This window comes from Pleurodeles waltl, chromosome 2_1, assembly GCF_031143425.1.
Source record: "Pleurodeles waltl isolate 20211129_DDA chromosome 2_1, aPleWal1.hap1.20221129, whole genome shotgun sequence".
Classification (NCBI taxonomy): domain Eukaryota; kingdom Metazoa; phylum Chordata; class Amphibia; order Caudata; family Salamandridae; genus Pleurodeles; species Pleurodeles waltl.
In genome coordinates, this window is record NC_090438.1 from 604,853,757 (window position 1) to 604,873,647 (window position 19,891).

Below are 19,891 nucleotides of genomic sequence, written 5' to 3' on the forward strand. Positions count from 1 at the left end.
CTAATGCCAAAGCAAATCCTTAAAAAGATAAGGTCTGTGCTGCCTGACTTAGTTATTTATTTATTTATTTTTATGGAAAAGATGAGTTCTCTATATTAAAAAAATAAATTAACCTCATTAACTCGATTCATAAAGAACACTTTCAAATCATATATTATGCTAATAATAACTATTCCATTTGAGAAAGGGCCATGTTTGATGATGCAAGTCTCCAGCTGTTGATCTATAAAAGGCACTGATGATGGGAGGTGGCAGTCCTAGGGATCGCTCAAAGGGCAAGATATTTCCAGGGAGTCTTTAGAGACTTTGCGCTAAAAAGCACTTCATGCCCTCATATCAGAGGCTGCCGATGCATAGCTGTAAGAGTACAGCTTGTTGTCAGACGCACAGCCCAGCAGCAATCCTGCCTCTGTCCACTCCACTCACAAACCCTTGTCCTCATGGGATGCCAAGTAATAGAGCGGATACTTGAGACTTCTGGTGTCCTAGAGTTTGACGATGTTGTCCAAGAAGCCAGGTATAAACTGATATCCATGCATGGAAATCCATTTCGCTGAGGTCACATAGCCGACGTAAGAGGGCACCAATGAACAATCTTTAGTGCATGGGTCCAAGAAGTGGATATGTCTGTCGGTGCTTCTTAATACTAGCATATGGGTGAATAGGATACACAGTTAAAAACTTTATTATGTGTCAGCGTAGATCTTGGACCCCCTGTCTCAACATCCCACATTTTGGTGGTGTAATCCAGAGTGCATTGCAGATTTAATCTGTGTCAGACCACAGCACTAAGGAAACTCCATAGCTGTGGCAGACAGGCTGGTAAAAGGTGTCCTTGTTAAGCTCAACTGGTCAGTTTTCTATGTATTCTTTACGGCCTGGGCCGTCTATACTTTCTTCCACAAGGTCCTCCTTGTCGGTCGGAATTGCAGAGCTTTAACATATTGTGCCAAAGCCGCTGCAGAAATGGGTCCCTGGACTGTCGACTGCAATGGTATCAATGCTTCCGTCGTGGCCTCAGCAACAGTGAAATGCTTTCATCTTGTTTCTCTCCGATTCCACTCCTGGAGCATAATCATTTGGTGCATGGAGGTTGTGAGAAGCAGGCGTGACAGGGTGTGTTGTTTCATCCAAGCTATGTCTTTTACATCTTATGTGTGTCCAGAGACGGTTTTAAGGCAGTCTAAATACTTAATTTAGTAGAGACATGGGCAAGATGGTGTGGTGGCTGGTGTGGAAGATCCCGGGCCTGATAGAAACAAATTACTCATTTTGACCGTAGAAATAGAGAACTGAGATGAGGAACCAATTTTTGAATTTAACTGAGATGGCTTAAGAGCCCAGGACATTTCCACAATAGGGTATTTGTGGAGACAACCATATGGCCTACAGTTGAACTTGGAGGTGTAGAACTGTGTGCAGAGGGACCATTCCTCCTTGGTGAAGCAACAATGCTTTTCTAGGTCAAGACTTTTGAACAGAGACCACTGTGGTAATGGTGAAGGCACAAGATCAGATAATAGAGACTGTAGCAGAAGATACGTAAATTGTAGATGCCAGGAGGAACACTCATGGGAGACCTGCAGAGTGGAGCCATAACCTGGACAAGTGATGCCCAGTCTGCAAGAACCTTTTAGAAGGATACTTCACGCGAGAGAGATGGGTGAGTCACAGGAGCTCAGATCTATTAGTAAGCAGGTAAAGTGCTCTGTCACTTGAAGCATGTTACAGGCCAATGGAAGCCTCCATATGAAATGCATGGCCCAGCATTAAACAGAGATTGTGGAGTAGCAGCCCTATATAGTGTCCACTTGTGTCTTTTGCATTAAACCAAAGGAGGCCTTACTGCATATAGGCTTGATAACACCCAAGGCCCATAACGTACAGCAAAAGAAAGAAAATGAAATAGCCCATGGATCTATATTTCAACTGTCAAGATCAACCCACAACTAGAGTTGAAAGTGAGACATCAACCAAAATATCAGTCTTCCACAGTGGAAACCTGTTAACACAGACCAAAGCAATTACATTACTGATTTCGATATACCATAGTCCTTCATTCCTGACTAACCGATTCAATGAACATGAGAAGGTCAACAACATTGAGAAAAGTATTAAGAAGACAGAAAGCACAGGGAAATCAAATTATTTAATGAACAATCAGGTTCAATTGGATTTTACCTATACACTTAAGTAAATGGAATGATAATGGGCATACAATGTGTGTCAGGGAGAAGTGCCCTGCATTTTGAAAGCCATGCGGTTTATACCAAGAGGAAGGAATTGTGTGTTTTGGAGGGATGAGGAAACACCAGTTCTGGTTATCGTAGAAAGAAAAGAAAATGCGAACATGCAATAAATTTGACCAACTTATGCGAAGGAAGGGTTGGCAACCCAACCGAACATCTATAAGATCAGAATCAATGTGGATGAAGATACCCAGAGCAAGAACAAAGAATAGAGTTTATCTAAAAGAACAAACGGTAAAGAAAGTAAGGAGAAGGATGATGGCTTCAGATAGTCCATGTTACAGCTAGAATATTATTTGAGCCTATTACTCTTCGTGGGCCCAATTGGAAGTCTAAATAAATCACTTGGGAGACCCCATGGGTCCTGTTCTACCATTAAAAACTCTCAGATATCTCACCCATCCCTGGTTCACCTGCTTGCAAGACTCCAATACACTCTGCTTCCTCACCACATAATCCATGCCTTCTTTACTCATTAGAACTGTCTTGACAGCTGAGGACTATTTAAGAAGACCCCGCATAAGGTAATTCTTGTACCTTCTAAACTTATTTGGGAGCAGCTCCAGGAGATGAAGTGTAAGTGATGAAGTAACATTTGTGGACCATCAAGGAGCACAGCTAAGAAATCCACAAGGAGAGCGGAATCCTAGGATAGAGGTAGGCAGCTACAGAAATATTTAACCACGGAACCTGAACGGATAAACAACCTGGACACCTGTTCTCCCCACCATCTTTCTGGTACTGTAGTATATCAGGCCCTATCTTTGTAATTAGGCTGAAGGTAAATTTGTTTATTTGAGTTATTTATTTATTTAATTTCTAAAGCACACATACACCAGAAGGTTTAATGGTGCTGAGAACTAACTAAGAATAGTAGGATGCTTGACACCTGGATAAACTAAATAAGTAGATTTTTCAGGTTTGTGTAAGTTCTGGGTAATTCTCAATTTCATAATGCATAGGTCAGGTTACTTCACAGTTTAGATAACAGAAAGTGAAATGAGCATCCTCAATATGGGTGGTCTGATTATCAGCAAGACTTTTTTTCTGAGTGTAGTGTTCCTACAAAGACATATGGTTGCAATATCAGAGATAGCTCAGATCCATAGGAAATTCAATAGACAAAGGCATCTAAAGTTCATTATCTGGTCAATAGGCAGCCAGTGAAAATCACTTGTGGCCGTTGACACATGGTTTTGAGCTACGTGGATTATCAACAAAGTTCTGTGTGTATTGAAATTAAGCAAAACTTTAAGGATATTTAGATCGATGATTTAAAATTTTCCCCAGTTGTGTAAGGGGATGCTAGATTTTCCAGAATGCACAGAAGCTGAGAGGACATGGCTCTGAGTCAGATCACTCTCATTGGATGTTGTGATCATGCTGAGAGAGAAGAGAATGTTCAAGAAATGAGAGAGTCAGAGGTTGAGAGTGGTTGAGAGTTAAAAAGAGCAGGTGAGCTAATAGGAGCAGTGGAAAGATTCACTGATGACTGTAAATCGATGTCATTTTCCAGGGCTCAACTCTTTTGTATCTGAATTGCTGAGGACTGCTCTTCTTGCGATTCTAAGAGCTAAGTCTCAAACACCCGTTAGTGCCACCTAGCATGAGTTCTGAAGTGCTTGATAGGCTAGAGGTAGCCGGGTCATAGATCAACTACAGGATTCCCTTTAGTTCGAGAAAACATGGTAAAGTTTGATTCCTGGCTTCACTGTTGACAAGGCTAGCATGGCCAATAGTAAATAACGAGCATGACTGAGGACACGATTGAGTCCCTTATCTATCTCTTTTAACCCATATTATTAAGACTCAAAATTCACTTTATTAACAAAAAGTTTGCTACCTAACCTCCGTATATATCCCAAATAAACTTCAAGCTTTTATCTAGTTTAACATAATTATTTTATTGGCAGAACTCCCACAGGGCTTTAAGGTTCCTCGGGTGAACCCAAAATTTGTAAACACACATTTTAGGACATAACATTTCTGAAGAGAATTTTTAAATCTTTTATGAGGGAAAAACATAGGAGTGTGGTGTACGCGTTTGGTCAAAATTTAAATCAAATACTTTATGGATAGTTACAAACTTTATATGAGATTTTGTGTCAATCACATCTTAACAAGGGTAAATTCAAGTTCAGTAAGTGAAGCTCTTCATGGATTGGATAGAATGTCAAAGACTTATGGTAAAACACATTCACAATGCAAGTTCAAAGAGATGAAAAGCTGCAGGAATGGTGAAATGATGGAAGCCGGTTGGAAAAAGGAAAATAGTATTGTGAATCTGTGCAGTTTATTCAGATGAGGGCAACTCTGCAGTAAGAATGTTAGACCTGGCATCCTTGGCATGGCTTTCCCACTAACATTTCGCCTTAAACCCTACTGTTTTGATGACTTCGTTTGGCTGGCTTTCAGGCTCTGCACACTTTACCACTGCTAACCAGTGCTACGGTGCTTGCGTTCTCTTGCCTTAAAACATGGTCAGATTGGCATATACTCAAATGGCATATTTAAATTACTTGTAAGCCTCTAGTAAAGTGGCACTACCAATGCCCAGGGCCTGTAAATGAAATGCTGCTAGCGGCCCTGCAGCATTGATTGTGCTAACCACCTAAGTAGCCTTTAAACATGTCCCAGGACTGCCACTGCCGCCTGTGTGTGCAGTTTTAAACTGCCATTTCGACCTAAGTAAATCTTTTGCCAGGTCCAAACCTTCCTTTTAAATACATATAAGAAACCCCTAGGGTAGGCCATGGATATCCCAGAGGGCAGAGTGCAGTGTATGTAAAAAGTGGGACATGTATTTTTCAGTTTTGCATGTCATGGCAGTAAATAACTTTTACATTTGTTTTTCACTACTGCTAGGCTCCCCTCATGCTTAGGCTAAGATTAGTGTTACTGCATTACACCTATTAAGTGATAGTTTCCAAAGGGGAGCAGGGATCCAGCCCATGCTTGGTGTCTTTGGAATTGTAATGAAAAATCATCTCTCTTTATTATGAAAATGCCACATTTAGAACATTGGCATTTTCCTGTCTTAGCCATTTAGTGCCTGGAGCTTGTCTCTGAGTCACATGGCTGCATGTAGCTGATAGTGGGGCTTTGTATATTCCTCCTATACACCACATATAAGATAGAACTTGGTTGTGCCTGGATGAGTCATCTCTGGCAGGATGGGCAGGCAGAGCTGGGCGCAGCCCAACTTACATCTGATTAGGCTGTGGCGGGCCTCCACACAAAGGGCTGCTTACCCCCTGTAATTCGTCTGGAGCCACGAAAGGGAAGGCAGGATGCCTGGGGGTGATGAAGCAGAAAATGAAGGTTTTCATTTATTGACGCTTAAACGTAGTGCTGCAATAATCATCTGTGACTTTAACCAAACTAATAAAGATTGTACGGGGACAAAATGTGCCCTCAGAGTAGTTTGCCAACATTTATAAGCGTGCTTTATATAACGTGATGTATTAGAATTGCACTAATCCGACATAACCATAAACGTGTGCTACGATTTGCTTGTTTGAAATGTTTTAGCTTAGCATAACTTTAGCGGAGGCTTTGGCCTAGTTGCCTGGTCTCACGGTTTAGATGCTCGTATTTTTCCAATGTGCTAATAAACGTGTATTTTTGCTTGAAGCTGTACTTTTCCACTGAGATCGTTCACATGCTTATCTTAAGGTTTCGTGCCAGCCTGGCATATTTCTCTCCTTACTCCAAGGTCAATCTGCAGGTCCGGACAATGGAAGCTCTGAAAGTGAGTTAATTGGTATAAAATGTTGCAACTTGCGTACTCGTCTCCAAGGATAATGTATGCTTAAGTAAAAGCTTGAGAACTGTCGTTTTTGATTGGACAATTTGAAGCTAACCTATGAACCCTCCAATGGAAGACCCTACTGGATTTGAACTGTCGTCTATAAAAACCAGGTGCACGAGAGGAAAGCAGCCATTATTGGACATCCCGCCATTTTGTAGACTTTGTAGCTATTATGGCCCACTTTGCTGCAACGCCATTTTGAAAGAGACTTTGATGCTTTCTCTAATCGAGAGAAAGAGACTTTAAATGATTCTTGCCCTAGAGACTTTAACTTTGATTTGCCCCTTTGCATGAAGTAATAGTTTTACCTTGCCGCCGGGAGGCAATTGCCCCGTCCACCCCTGCCCCTTTGCCCCGTCCCATGCTGATCGAAACGGTACCCATGCTGATCGAGAAACGGTACCTGTGAGACGAAGACTTCCTTGTATGCTGATCGTAATTGGTAAATATGAAAGGAAATTGTACAATTGCATTGTGTTTCTTTTAGGTAACCAACTGCTGATTTTTGATAAGAGCCCTAGCTAGGAGTTTTCAAAATTTATGTTGCTAAATTGTTTTCGCATGAAGCCCCACATGCCGATGCTAATTTGAGGTTAGATGAGGATTTCTTTTTGTTGCACGATGCAATTTGAGACCTTGTTATGCTGACTAAATGTATGCAATTAGTTCATTACAGATTATCGTATTAGTGATTTGCATTGCTATTATCGAATGCCTTGTTATTCAAATGCTGCATAGATTGCACCTGTTTCGCCGTTATGGACAGCTATTAATGTTCATTTATGTTTATCATTTGGTGTTGAGACACATCTATATTGTGCTAGCTTTGTTAATATAGGGAAATAAATTCACTAACTTCGAATAAACTGGTGTGGTTATTCCTGACTGAAAGGTCAGGGTTCGCCGAAATGTATTCTGGATTAATTGTTAAGTGTTATGTTGATCAGGGTATTGCTTATGTTCGTTATTGATTATTGATTTAATGAAATTGATCGATATAGAGTACGGAGAGTTCCACTTAGCCAAAAGATTCATCGGCCTAAAGAGCGTCCGAATACAGGTAAATTATTAGTACGGAACGCTCTATCAGTAGATGGTAGCAGAGGACGGTTTCATCTTTTGGGACCCCGTACTCTTAAAATACATGGTGTTGAATTAACGGTTTCGATTTTTGAGATCCCTCTTGAGAAGTTGAATTAGATTTTCTTGGATAAAACTGATTGACAGAATGATGATGGGCTAGGTCCACCGCGACTTTCCCGGGATCTCGGAGCTTGCGAATGGAGAGAATGGAGGTGTGGAATCGGCGTTGGCGGTACTAGTGATGGTATGAGTGAAGTTAGGATTTTGCGCTTGCACAGCTTATTGCCGCAGAGTGTGTGAAAAGGGTGCGAGGATTTTTTTTTCCTTTTTAGAGAATAGCGGAGGTGCGACTCCGAGTGTAGAAGTAGGGAAGTCGTCGAACTTCATAGAAATAGCGGAGGTTTGGCTCCGAGTGTGAGAGTAGGGAAGTCGTCGAACTTCATGTGCGTGTGGCGCTTTGTGCATAAAAAGGTCCACGTGGTTGTTGTTGTTGAGACGGGCCCTGCGAGGTCAAGAGACTCCGGAGTATGTTGATTTATGTTGTGGTCTGGACGGTTTAGTAGGTTGATCGGGCGTGGTCAACGAGTCGGTACGTGTGTAAGGGAGTGAAAGAAACTTCGACTTCGGGCTTTGACAAGATTCTAAGTGCACTAGAATAGATCATTGACAAGTTGAGAGTAGGTCTGCGGGTCAGATTTGCTTGCGAAAGTGGGGACCGAGAAAGATGGAATAACTGCCGAGGCTAGTGAAAAGTCCCTAAGGTCCTGAAGCGATTGTGTTACCCCTCCTGTAGTAAACCGACAGATCTGTTTTATATTTTTGGTAGCTCGCGATACATGCCAGAAGTTGTTACGAGAGGAGCTGAGTGAAGGAGGACTAGCCGCGAGGCTTTGTCAGCCGCAGTGTGTGTGAGTGTGACGTCACTAGGAGCCGCGCTGGGATAGGTTGGTTGTAGAGAAGGGTCGCGCACGGATTGGACGCAGTCCGTGGGGCTCGATTGGAAGGGGAAAGGCAAGCGAAGAGTATTCCGGGAATAAAGTCACCTATTGATTACAAACTTTGTGAAATAAAAGACGAGAAAATGAAATTCTTTAAAGCATTCAGGAGTGCGATGAAGGGGGAGTCTTACATTAAAGCGAGCGTAGGAGAGGAGACGCCGCCCGAAGGCACACCAGCTTACATTGTAATGGAGGAAAAGGGGGTAGCTCCGTGCCTTTGGCTAAAGCAATGGCACAAACTGACAGAGAAACATGGGAGCGTAGCATTCCCGATCCATGGGACGTTCAATATAAGGATTCTAGAGAATTTGAGATTCACGATGTACGACATGAAGGTGCCTCCAAGGCCAGCCCAGTTTGAGGCTCTAGCAATTTGGGAACTAATGGCTAGACAGCAGCAGCAAAATAAGTTCGAGACCAGGATAAGAAAGGTAGAAAAGACACTAGCGGACGCTAGGTGGGATAATGCACAGAAGGTGTGGAGGTCAGATGTATTGCAGGGGATAAAATTGTTTCCCGCAATTACTAAGGAAGAAGAGGAGACAGGTAAGAAAGCTACCTGTAAGACAAACAGGAGGTGTTCCAAGGATAGAGAGGACGAGGAAAAGTTGAGAAGAGAAGAGGAGTTAGAGGATGAGGAGTTAATAATGCAATTGCTGAACGACCGTCCACCACCTTATGCGGAGAGTGGACAAGGTCCAAGTACCAGTTCTGCCCCTCCGGCACCGGTACAGAACAGTGAAACTCAGAGTTCAGGAGCATCATCGGGGTCTAAGGACCCGAGTTTACTGTTCACCCCGCAGATACCGCAGGTGAGGAGAATATATCCAGATGTGCCCATGTTGAAACCAGCAGAAAATTATCAGCCGCAGATGCCAGGGTACTACAGCAGTGACAACAGTGCAGGAATGATTCTAGATCCAACAGTGAGGGGAGTACAGAATGGTCACAACCCGACATTGGCACAAGCCGAATCAACCCAGTTTTTGATGCCTCAAAAGCAGATGCAGGGGGGGACAGCACATGCTCAGATGACGGGGAGTCAGATGGGCATGCCGGCAATGATGACCCATGGTGTGGGAATGAACATGCCTCAGAACATGGGAAATGGACAAAACCCAGATGCGATATCGCTACCCATTACTGTAGGTCCACCGGTACCTTTATACAGTCAGCCTAACTTAGGTATGAGCGGTCAGGGATCAATGCTGCAGAATGGGACAGAAAGGAGGTGCATAGAAAACACTCCAGGGATAACTCCGATAGCGGCTCAGCCAGCTGGATCCGGATCCTTGATGGAGTTTAGTCCCATATGTGCTCAGTCAACACTGGTGAGGTCAAGTCCCCCACTGGTGATACCGCTATCATCGAGCACTGAAAAGTTGCCGCAACCATCAATGGCAGTCGATGTAAACGCTACACTTATGGGGTTGAATGCGCAACAGCTGACACAGTGGTTCAACAGTCTGAATTCCACACAAAGCTCAGCCAGTGGGAAGGGAGAAGAATATCTGAATAGGGTCAGGTTGAGCATGGAAGCACAAGAATTGGTGGAAGGGACTATGGGTGTGAATAGGTTAGAGTCCTACTCGGACGAAGAGCTGAGGTATCTATGTCCCAGGATTACGAGAGAAGTGGACAAGGTACATAGAAGGTTGCAAGAAATAGCAGACAAAAACGGGGTGGAGATAGACAAGATGAAACACTTGAGCAGGAGCTACAGGTTGGATTTTGGAACCACAGATTTTGAACACATGAGGTCAGCAGGCATGAAGGCGCACCTTAGAGAATTGTTGCAGAGTGCACAAGTGTGGAGGTGCTTAGACAAATGGGAAAGCAGATGGGTAAAGAGAAAGGAAAAGAGGAAAGACAGTGTCCCAGAGATCAACGAGAAAAGACCGCAGAGTAGTGATGCAGTAACCATGTTACCAATGAGGGAGACAGCAGGGGGAAAGTTAATACATGTACCATGGCACAGAAGCGACATTCAGTCTTTTACGGATGATTTTCCTAAACTGAGAGAGAAACCGATTGAATGGTATCAACAGACTGATAGGTTTGTGAAGCTTGCAAAATGTCTCTGGGAAGACCTGAACACTCTCCTTGAGATTGTGGTTCCGGCAGATTTGTGGGAGGATTGCAAAAGAGCTGTAGGTTGGCCGACAAGTGAACCAGAGAGAGACAGGGAGACGGGTGCACCATCGCCTATGGTGATGAGCCTGTACTATAAGGTGATTGAGCATTTGAAGACGAAGGTGGCCGTGAAAAATGTGGATTGGCAGAAGATCGATCAAACTGCCCAAGAGGCTAAAGAGTCGATTCATAGTTACTATGAGAGGTTGTTGAAGGCGTTTAAGAACTACAGCGGCACGGAAACAATAGAGGCGAAGGACATGCTTCATTTTGTGTTTAGATTTGTGGAAGGGCTGAGACCAGAGATAAGTCAGATGATAAAGTCGCATTTGATTTGCTGGCAGTCGAAACCGATTGATGAGGTGTTGAATTATGCGAAATACTGTAGCGACGAAATTGAAGTGAAACAGAAAAGGTTGAAAGAGAAGGTGATGATGATGCAACTTAAAGCAGCTCAGACAGGTCTGCAAGGTTTGCAAGGGTTGCAAGGGCTCCAACAGCAGGTACCGCAACCGCAGCCGCAGTTGCAGGGAAACATGGCGTTTCAGCCACAGGCCAGAGGCAGAGGCAGAGGAGGTTTTGTGAATAATGGTCCGGATTTGAACACTGTTGTGACTGGTGTGCAGGCAATGAAGAAGGTGATGCTGTGTCACGTGTGCGGAATTGTCGGTCATTGGAAACGCGAGTGCCCGATGGTGGTGCAGGAAGGTGCAGGTGCAGGTGTTGGTCAGCAAAACAATGATGTCAATGCATTTCAGACAATGAGGGGACCGAAAATGAGAGGTCCCAACCCAAATTTTCAGACCATAAATAAGTTGCAGGGATTATAACCTATGCAGCCGCAGCAGATGCAGATGCCTCGTATGCAGATGACGCAAATGCAGCCAATGCAACAGCAGTTACCTATGGTACCTAATCAGCAAATGCAAATACCTTTGGCACCAATGAGTCAGCAGCAAGTGATGGTTCCTCCACAGGTCTCGGGTCAGGTAATGAGTACAAATGGCACCGTACAACAGTTCCCACTACACAGTGAGAGTGGAATAAACAATGTGTGGGAGAGTGAAAGTTCAGGAGAAGAAGGAGATTGTGTGCTTGCAGCATCCTTGGAAGTTGATCAAAAGGGTCCGTACGTGGAGGGAAGAGTAATGGGTCATCGTGTCTCATTCCTGGTTGACACAGGAGCAACACGTTCAACTGTTAAGAGCATTGAAGTACCAAATTTGCCACTCTCAGGGAGGACAGTTCAAGTGGTGGGAGTAGCAAACAGGCACCTGACGAACCCAATAACAGATCCGGTACCAGTCAGCATCGGTAACTATCAAGGGGTACATCAGTTTGTGGTATGTGACTCAAGCCCGATAGCACTGTTAGGGAGAGACTTGTTGTGCAAATTGGGTTGTTCGATTATGTGTTCGAACGAGGGAATAAAAATTCAGACGAGCAGTGATGGGGAAGAAGAGGACAGTGTAGAGGGGGATGAGATGGAAAATGTCGATGAAGAGTATCCTCTGATTTGCCTTTTCCCGATGATAACTGAAGAAGATATTCCAGCTGAATTACGGGAAACAGTCGGAAAGGAAGTGTGGGATATGACAGGGAAAGAGGTGGGATTGATGAAAGGAGTGGAACCAGTGAAAGTGACTGTAAAGCCCAATGCAATCTTTCCCCAGACCCCACAATACCACATGGCACAAGACACCCTCATGAAAGTTGCCCAACTTATTGACGAATTTGTAAAGCAGGGAGTACTGAAAGAAGTGTTGAGCAGTCCATGTAATTCACCAATCATGGGATTAATAAAGCCAAGTGGGAAGGTCCGAATTGTGCAGGACTTGAGGAAAATAAATGACATCATAATAAAGTGTTGCCCTGTCGTACCAAATCCAGCTGTGATAATGTTTCAAGTCCCTTGCGATGCCGAGTGGTTCTCAGTCATCGACTTGTCACAAGCATTCTTCTCAGTGCCTCTTCATGAGGACAGCCAATTCCTCTTCTGTTTCAAATTCTTAGACAGAGTGTACAGTTGGTGTCGAATTCCTCAAGGGTTTTCTGAGTCACCGTCAATCTTTAATCAGATTCTAAAGAAAGATTTGGAAGCATTAGAATTGCCATTCGAGTCAACTCTAGTACAGTACATTGATGACTTACTGATTGCATCAAAGACAGAAAGTGGCTGCACTGCCGATACCATTGCTCTGTTGAACCATTTGGGAAGGAATGGGCATAAGGTGTCTCCTTCCAAATTGCAGTTCTGTCAGAAGAAAGTGAAATACTTGGGTCACCAGATAGAGAAAGGGTCACGGAGAATAATGAAGGAAAGAATAACAAGTGTACTTCAAATGAGTCCACCAAAGACAAGGAGGGAGGTGAGGAAGTTTTTGGGAATGGTGGGCTATTGTCGCCAGTGGATTCCCAACTTCTCGACTCTAGCAAAGCCTTTACTGAAGCTGACCCAGAAGGATGCCTTGGATCAAATTGAGCTGAAAGGAGATGAGATGGATGCTTTTGTTGAACTGAAAGAATGCATGTGCAGGGCTCCAGCTTTAGGTATGCCTGATTACACAAAGCCTTTCACATTGTTTTGTCATGAACGTGATGCATGTTCTTTGTCTGTCTTGACTCAAGCCCATGGTGGCATAAACAGACCAGTAGCGTATTTTTCAGCTACTTTGGACCCGGTTGCAGCAGCACTTCCAGGGTGTTTGCGCGCCGTAGCAGCAGTTGGTATCAGCCTCACTCAGAGTGAAGGAATAGTGATGGGACACCCAGTAACAGTCATGGTCCCTCACTCAGTTGAGATACTTTTGACCCGCTCCCGAACGCAACACATGACTGGAGCAAGACTCACAAGGTATGAAACGATAATTCTGGGCTCACCGAATGTGCAGCTGAAAAGGTGCACTACGTTGAATCCAGCAACCTTGCTTCCTGGAGAAAATGCTGAAATTGAGAACGCTGAAGACGTCGAGCATGACTGCCTTCAGGTAACTGAATTTTGCACAAAACCTCGACCTGACATTAAGGATACTAAGCTAGATGAAAATGACCAAATTGTTTTCGTTGATGGTTCATGTCTAAGAGATGGGATGGGAATTTTTAAAGCAGGATATGCTGTATGTACTGTAACAGGTGTCTTGGAAGCGGCCTGGCTTCAAGGAGTCTATTCTGCACAAGTAGCAGAACTTGTAGCCCTTACAAGAGCATGTCAACTGTCTGCATTGATGAAAGTCACCATTTACACTGATAGTCAGTACGGGTTTGGGATTGTGCATGATTTTGGACAACTATGGTCACAGAGAGGTTTCCTGACTTCTTCAGGATCCCCAGTGAAAAACGGGGAGAGAATAAGGGAATTGTTACACGCCATTCAAATGCCAGCCGAAGTTGCAGTGGTAAAGTGTAGTGCTCATACAAAAGGACAGGACTATGTTTCTCTGGGAAATGCATATGCGGATCAAGTCGCAAGATTTTGTGCCTTGAATTGTATATTACTCAGAGATGAATGGAATTCAATAAGTGAACCAGAACTCGAACCAGCTGAAGCATTTGCCTTGAAGGTTGTAGATACAATAGATGAATTAAAAGCATTATAGAATAACGTCATGGAGGATGAAAGAGAGTCCTGGATTAAATCACAATGTATAAAGAGACCAGATGAGTTATGGGTTTCAAATGAGGGAAAATTTGTTTTGCCAAATAGTCTCTTATCACAGCTTGCACGGTTCTATCATGGGCAAGCTCACCTAGGGAGAGATGCCATGATAAGATTGTTCAAAACTGATTGGTTTAACCCCAGATTTCGTCAAGCTGCAGAAGCAGTTTGCCATCGATGTGTCACTTGCCAGCAGATGAACCCAGGAAAGGGAACAGTTGTGAACGCGAGCCACATTGGCAGGGCCAGTGGCCCGTTTAGTCGAATGCAGATAGATTTCATTGAGATGCCCGTGCATGGAGGTCTGAAGTATGTGTTGGTGATCGTGTGCATTTTTAGTCACTGGATTGAGGCATACCCCACACGTAGAAATGACAGCCTTACAGTTGCAAAGCTATTGTTGAGAGAGTTGATACCACGTTTCGGATTCTCGATCTCTTTAGAATCAGATAGGGGAAGTCACTTCAATAATGAGGTGATAAAGTTACTTTGCGAAGCGCTGAACATTGAGCAAAAGCTGCATTGTAGCTATCGCCCTGAAGCATCAGGACTGGTGGAGCAGATGAATGGTACACTGAAATCACGAATGGCGAAAATATGTGCATCGACAAATTTGAAATGGCCTGACGCATTGCCCTTAGTGCTAATGTCAATGAGAAACACCCGTGATAGAAAGACTGGACTGTCTCCGCACAAAATTCTCTTGGGCAGGGCTATGAGACTTCCTGCAGTTCCCGCAAACGCGCTTTTGAATATTACAGATGATATGGTGTTAGACTACTGCAAGGGTCTGGCTGACGTGGTTCGCTCTTTCTCTCACCAGGTGGAAGCAACCACCTTGCCACCGATCCAAGGTCCAGGACATGCACTGAAAGCAGGTGACTGGGTCGTGGTAAAGAAGCACGTGAGGAAGTCGTGTCTGGAACCCCGTTGGAAAGGCCCTTTCCAAGTGATCCTGACGACAACTACCGCTGTGAAGTGTGCTGGGGTTCCCAACTGGATTCACGCCAGTCACACAAAGAAAGTGTTGTGTCCTACAGATGAGGAAGTTGAAGCGCTGAAACTGCCAGTGCCTGATAAAACAGTGCTGAGTGCTGAGACAGAGCAAAACCGAACTGAAAGCGAACAGGCAGGAACGGAAGAGAGAGAGATATTCTCTGAGGACGAAGAGACCAACTCACTTGGGGGAGACCAAGGAGAAAGTTCAGACAGCGACGAAGCAGCTGAAGGTGACAAAGAGCCTGAAGCAGTTGAGGGTAGCAAAGAGCCTGAAGCAGCTGAAGGTGACAAGGAACCTGAAGCAGCTGAAAGTGATAAAGAGCCTGAAGAAAGTAACGGTGACGAAGGGCTCGAAAGAGGTGAAAAAGAAGGAGAGCCTGATCAGAGGAGGGCTTTCCCAGAAGCAGACGATACAGAAAAAGAAAAAGAGAACGTGATTGACTCCCCAGAAGGAGGGGACAAGGCCGAACAGAACGAAAAGGTTCAAGCTTCCTCAGAAAAGATCGCAGGCCCATCAAATGGACATGGTGCAAAGAGGAGACTAAGTATATCACCAATAAAACAAAGGACTGAAGAAAGTTTGAACGACGGAGAAAGGCCAAAAGTGAAAGAGAAAAGAAAAGAAGTAACTGTCGTGGTACCATCCCCGAGTGAAGAAAAAGACTTGACAAAAGTGGAAAGTACCAGCGAAGCAGAATCGAAAAGAGAAGCAAAATTGAAAAGGAAAAGGATACCGAACAGAAGATATTCCGGTCCTGAATGGGCATATGTAGTTCATGACGATTGGACTGACGAGTTTGTATCTCTTAGTCTCGAGAACGAAGAAGAAGAGATACCAATAGAAAAGAAAAGTTTTATGGACTCTGTCGATTGAAGGGGGGGGGGTGATAAATGATATTGCTTGCTACAATCCAACGTGATACAAACAACCAGCTGAGACATTGCTAAACCGGATGAGACTTTTGCTGAACTGATAAAAGACTGAGTCATTGCCGAATTGAGACAAATGCTGCTAACTGATAAGTGACTGGCCTCCTGAAGAAGACGGTGTGAACATTGCGCTCGTTCAGCTTTGTAACTGAATTGCTAAATAGTTTTCTTATAAGTGCTTCTAGCTTTCTGATTCTATACAGATCATGATGCAAAACACTAGAAAGAAATATTGTAAATATGTGTGTGTAGGCTTAGTAATTGCATGTGTACTAATAATAATGGCAATAGTGCTTGCAATGCATGGAAAGGGTGAGAATGAGAAAATTGATGCTTCTACTTTTGCTCCTGTTACTGTCACTGAACTAACTGCACTGAAAAGACTAGAATTAGATGAGAGACACTTGCATGATAAGAAAGAGCTTTCGTATAATGTTTTCTATCGCTTGCTAACAGAATATGTTGAGACTATGGATGCGAAAGATTGTTATGTGTGTACACAGATACCGACATCAGTAAAGGAAGGGGTGACTTATCACCACATGCCTCTTACATACGGGATTACATGTAGTATAGTAATGTCTAGATTTTATGGTCAAACTAACATACAGTATTTTTACTCAAATTATGATGTTACCTTTGCATATGTTCCTATAATAGCGCAGCTAAGCCAGATTGCTAAAGATTGGGATGCTAAAATAATGAGGGAATTTTTCGAGCCAATGCAACCTTTTGAAACGGCTCACGCTCATAGGGAAAACCTTACCTGCTCGCTCTCTGCAGTAGAAATAAGCTTTTTAGATCGCACAGATGATAGAAGGGCACAAATGAAGGCGAAATTAGAAAAAGAGTTACATAAGAGGACTTCAGTAGACAATTATGATTTTGCCGCAATAAAGACACAAGGGAGAATAGCTTTAGATGCTTGGCATGTAGGGAAATTTTGTATATATCGAGGTGAATCTTATTATGACAATATTTTTGTAGGAGCGAGTGAGTGTAAACATACGTTTATCTTTAAGGCCAAATGGACATTCATGATGAACGGACTTGACCCTGTCATTCCAGGTGTATATTACATTTGTGGGTATAATGCCTATTATCGTCTTCCAAAGGGATGGTGGGGGAGATGTTATTTGGGTATAGTGTTCCCAAAGGTTTATCAACTGGATGACCTATCGATGATTCAAAAGACATCTGGATCCCATCGTATCCAGAAAAGAGAGACCGCAGCTGCTGTGGTAGGAGATATATTTGGAGCCATGATTCCTTCATTGGGAGTTGTGCTGAATTCCATCAAAATAAGAAAGTTATCTACTATAGTGGATAACATGTTGACAAAGTTTTCAGGTGCTATAATCCTGATAGATGCTGAACTTGCAGCGGAAAGAGCTATGACTCTTCAAAATAGGCTTGCCTTAGACATTCTTTTAGCAAAGGATGGCGGCGTTTGCAAAATGCTTGGTGCACGACACTGTTGTACGTATATTCCAGACAATAGTGTGAAGATTAAAACTATGCTTGCTAATCTAACAAAAGAAAGTGCAGATTTGAACGAACTGAAAGAACCAGGAGTGTGGGAGAAGGTTGGAAAAGGACTTGCTTCAGTGGGAAGTTGGCTTGGTGGAATTTGGAATGGAATCTTGCTAAAAATAATACAGGGAATTCTAATAGTTCTAATTTGCATTTTTGGAATTTGGGGAATAAAAAGGGGAATAATAATGATAATGGAAAGAATTAAAAGACGGAAGGAAGAGAAAATAATGAAAAGAATGGCAGAAGAATACAAAGCGAAAACTAGGGGAATTAAAAGGAAAAGAGAACTGACAGAATTTTAATGGAATAAAATTTGTGGGCATGATTTGGTGTGATGACAAGTAGTCATCAGAGGAGGGATTGATGAAGCAGAAAATGAAGGTTTTCATTTATTGACGCTTAAACGTAGTGCTGCAATAATCATGTGTGACTTTAACCAAACTAATAAAGATTGTACGGGGACAAAATGTGCCCTCAGAGTAGTTTGCCAACATTTATAAGCGTGCTTTATATAACGTGATGTATTAGAATTGCACTAATCCGACATAACCATAAACGTGTGCTACGATTTGCTTGTTTGAAATGTTTTAGCTTAGCATAACTTTAGCGGAGGCTTTGGCCTAGTTGCCTGGTCTCACGGTTTAGATGCTCGTATTTTTCCAATGTGCTAATAAACGTGTATTTTTGCTTGAAGCTGTACTTTTCCACTGAGATCGTTCACATGCTTATCTTAAGGTTTCGTGCCAGCCTGGCATATTTCTCTCCTTACTCCAAGGTCAATCTGCAGGTGCGGACAATGGAAGCTCTGAAAGTGAGTTAATTGGTATAAAATGTTGCAACTTGCGTACTCGTCTCCAAGGATAATGTATGCTTAAGTATAAGCTTGAGAACTGTCGTTTTTGATTGGACAATTTGAAGCTAACCTATGAACCCTCCAATGGAAGACCCTACTGGATTTGAACTGTCGTCTATAAAAACCAGGTGCACGAGAGGAAAGCAGCCATTATTGGACATCCCGCCATTTTGTAGACTTTGTAGCTATTATGGCCCACTTTGCTGCAACGCCATTTTGAAAGAGACTTTGATGCTTTCTCTAATCGAGAGAAAGAGACTTTAAATGATTCTTGCCCTAGAGACTTTAACTTTGATTTGCCCCTGTGCATGAAGTAATAGTTTTACCTTGCCGCCGGGAGGCAATTGCCCCGTCCACCCCTGCCCCTTTGCCCCGTCCCATGCTGATCGAAACGGTACCCATGCTGATCGAGAAACGGTACCTGTGAGACGAAGACTTCCTTGTATGCTGATCGTAATTGGTAAATATGAAAGGAAATTGTACAATTGCATTGTGTTTCTTTTAGGTAACCAACTGCTGATTTTTGATAAGAGCCCTAGCTAGGAGTTTTCAAAATTTATGTTGCTAAATTGTTTTCGCATGAAGCCCCACATGCCGATGCTAATTTGAGGTTAGATGAGGATTTCTTTTTGTTGCACGATGCAATTTGAGACCTTGTTATGCTGACTAAATGTATGCAATTAGTTCATTACAGATTATCGTATTAGTGATTTGCATTGCTATTATCGAATGCCTTGTTATTCAAATGCTGCATAGATTGCACCTGTTTCGCCGTTATGGACAGCTATTAATGTTCATTTATGTTTATCATTTGGTGTTGAGACACATCTATATTGTGCTAGCTTTGTTAATATAGGGAAATAAATTCACTAACTTCGAATAAACTGGTGTGGTTATTCCTGACTGAAAGGTCAGGGTTCGCCGAAATGTATTCTGGATTAATTGTTAAGTGTTATGTTGATCAGGGTATTGCTTATGTTCGTTATTGATTATTGATTTAATGAAATTGATCGATATAGAGTACGGAGAGTTCCACTTAGCCAAAAGATTCATCGGCCTAAAGAGCGTCCGAATACAGGTAAATTATTAGTACGGAACGCTCTATCAGGGGCATCAAAGAGAAAGCTCAACAAGCTTATCCCACTTCAAAGAAAGGCCCAGGCATACATATTGGACCTCAGACATCAGCTCTTCAGTGCACATCGGGACCTGTGGAAACTGCCAGGAAGAAGGACTGCTGTGCTGTTGAAAGGACTGCTAATCTGCTGGACTGTTGTCTTGCGGGACTGCTGCCTACGGTGCTGACCTTCTGCACTCTTGCCTGGGTGAGAAGGCCTGGACCTGCATCTGTTGAACCCAGGATCCTAGAGTGACTCCAAGAGCTGTTTGGCTAGTCTCCTGAGTAGAACCTCAGGGACAAAAGGCTCCAATAATCTTGAACACATCTCCAAAACTTTGCCACAAGGCATCACCTCTGCTGTGCAGCACAACCCCGAGCAGAACCAATGCATCGCCTCAGCTGCAAGGATTCTCCCCGTGCAAGGACTCCACATCAAACTCGCAGACCACTGCTGCTGTGTGAAGCTTAACAGAAGCAGCCCATTGCAGCACAAATCTCTCATCGATGGTAGCCTCCACGATGAC

The 19,891-nt window shown here is 43.3% G+C and overlaps 1 protein-coding gene and 1 pseudogene across 2 annotated transcripts in view; both read right to left on the reverse strand.

Moving 5' to 3' along the window:
* AOAH (acyloxyacyl hydrolase) overlaps window positions 1-19,891 on the reverse strand; it is an 845,303-nt gene that overhangs the window by 745,257 nt on the left and 80,155 nt on the right. The window lies entirely within an intron of this gene.
* LOC138270006 (ribosome biogenesis protein WDR12 pseudogene) overlaps window positions 324-19,891 on the reverse strand; it is a 32,323-nt pseudogene continuing 12,755 nt past the window's right edge.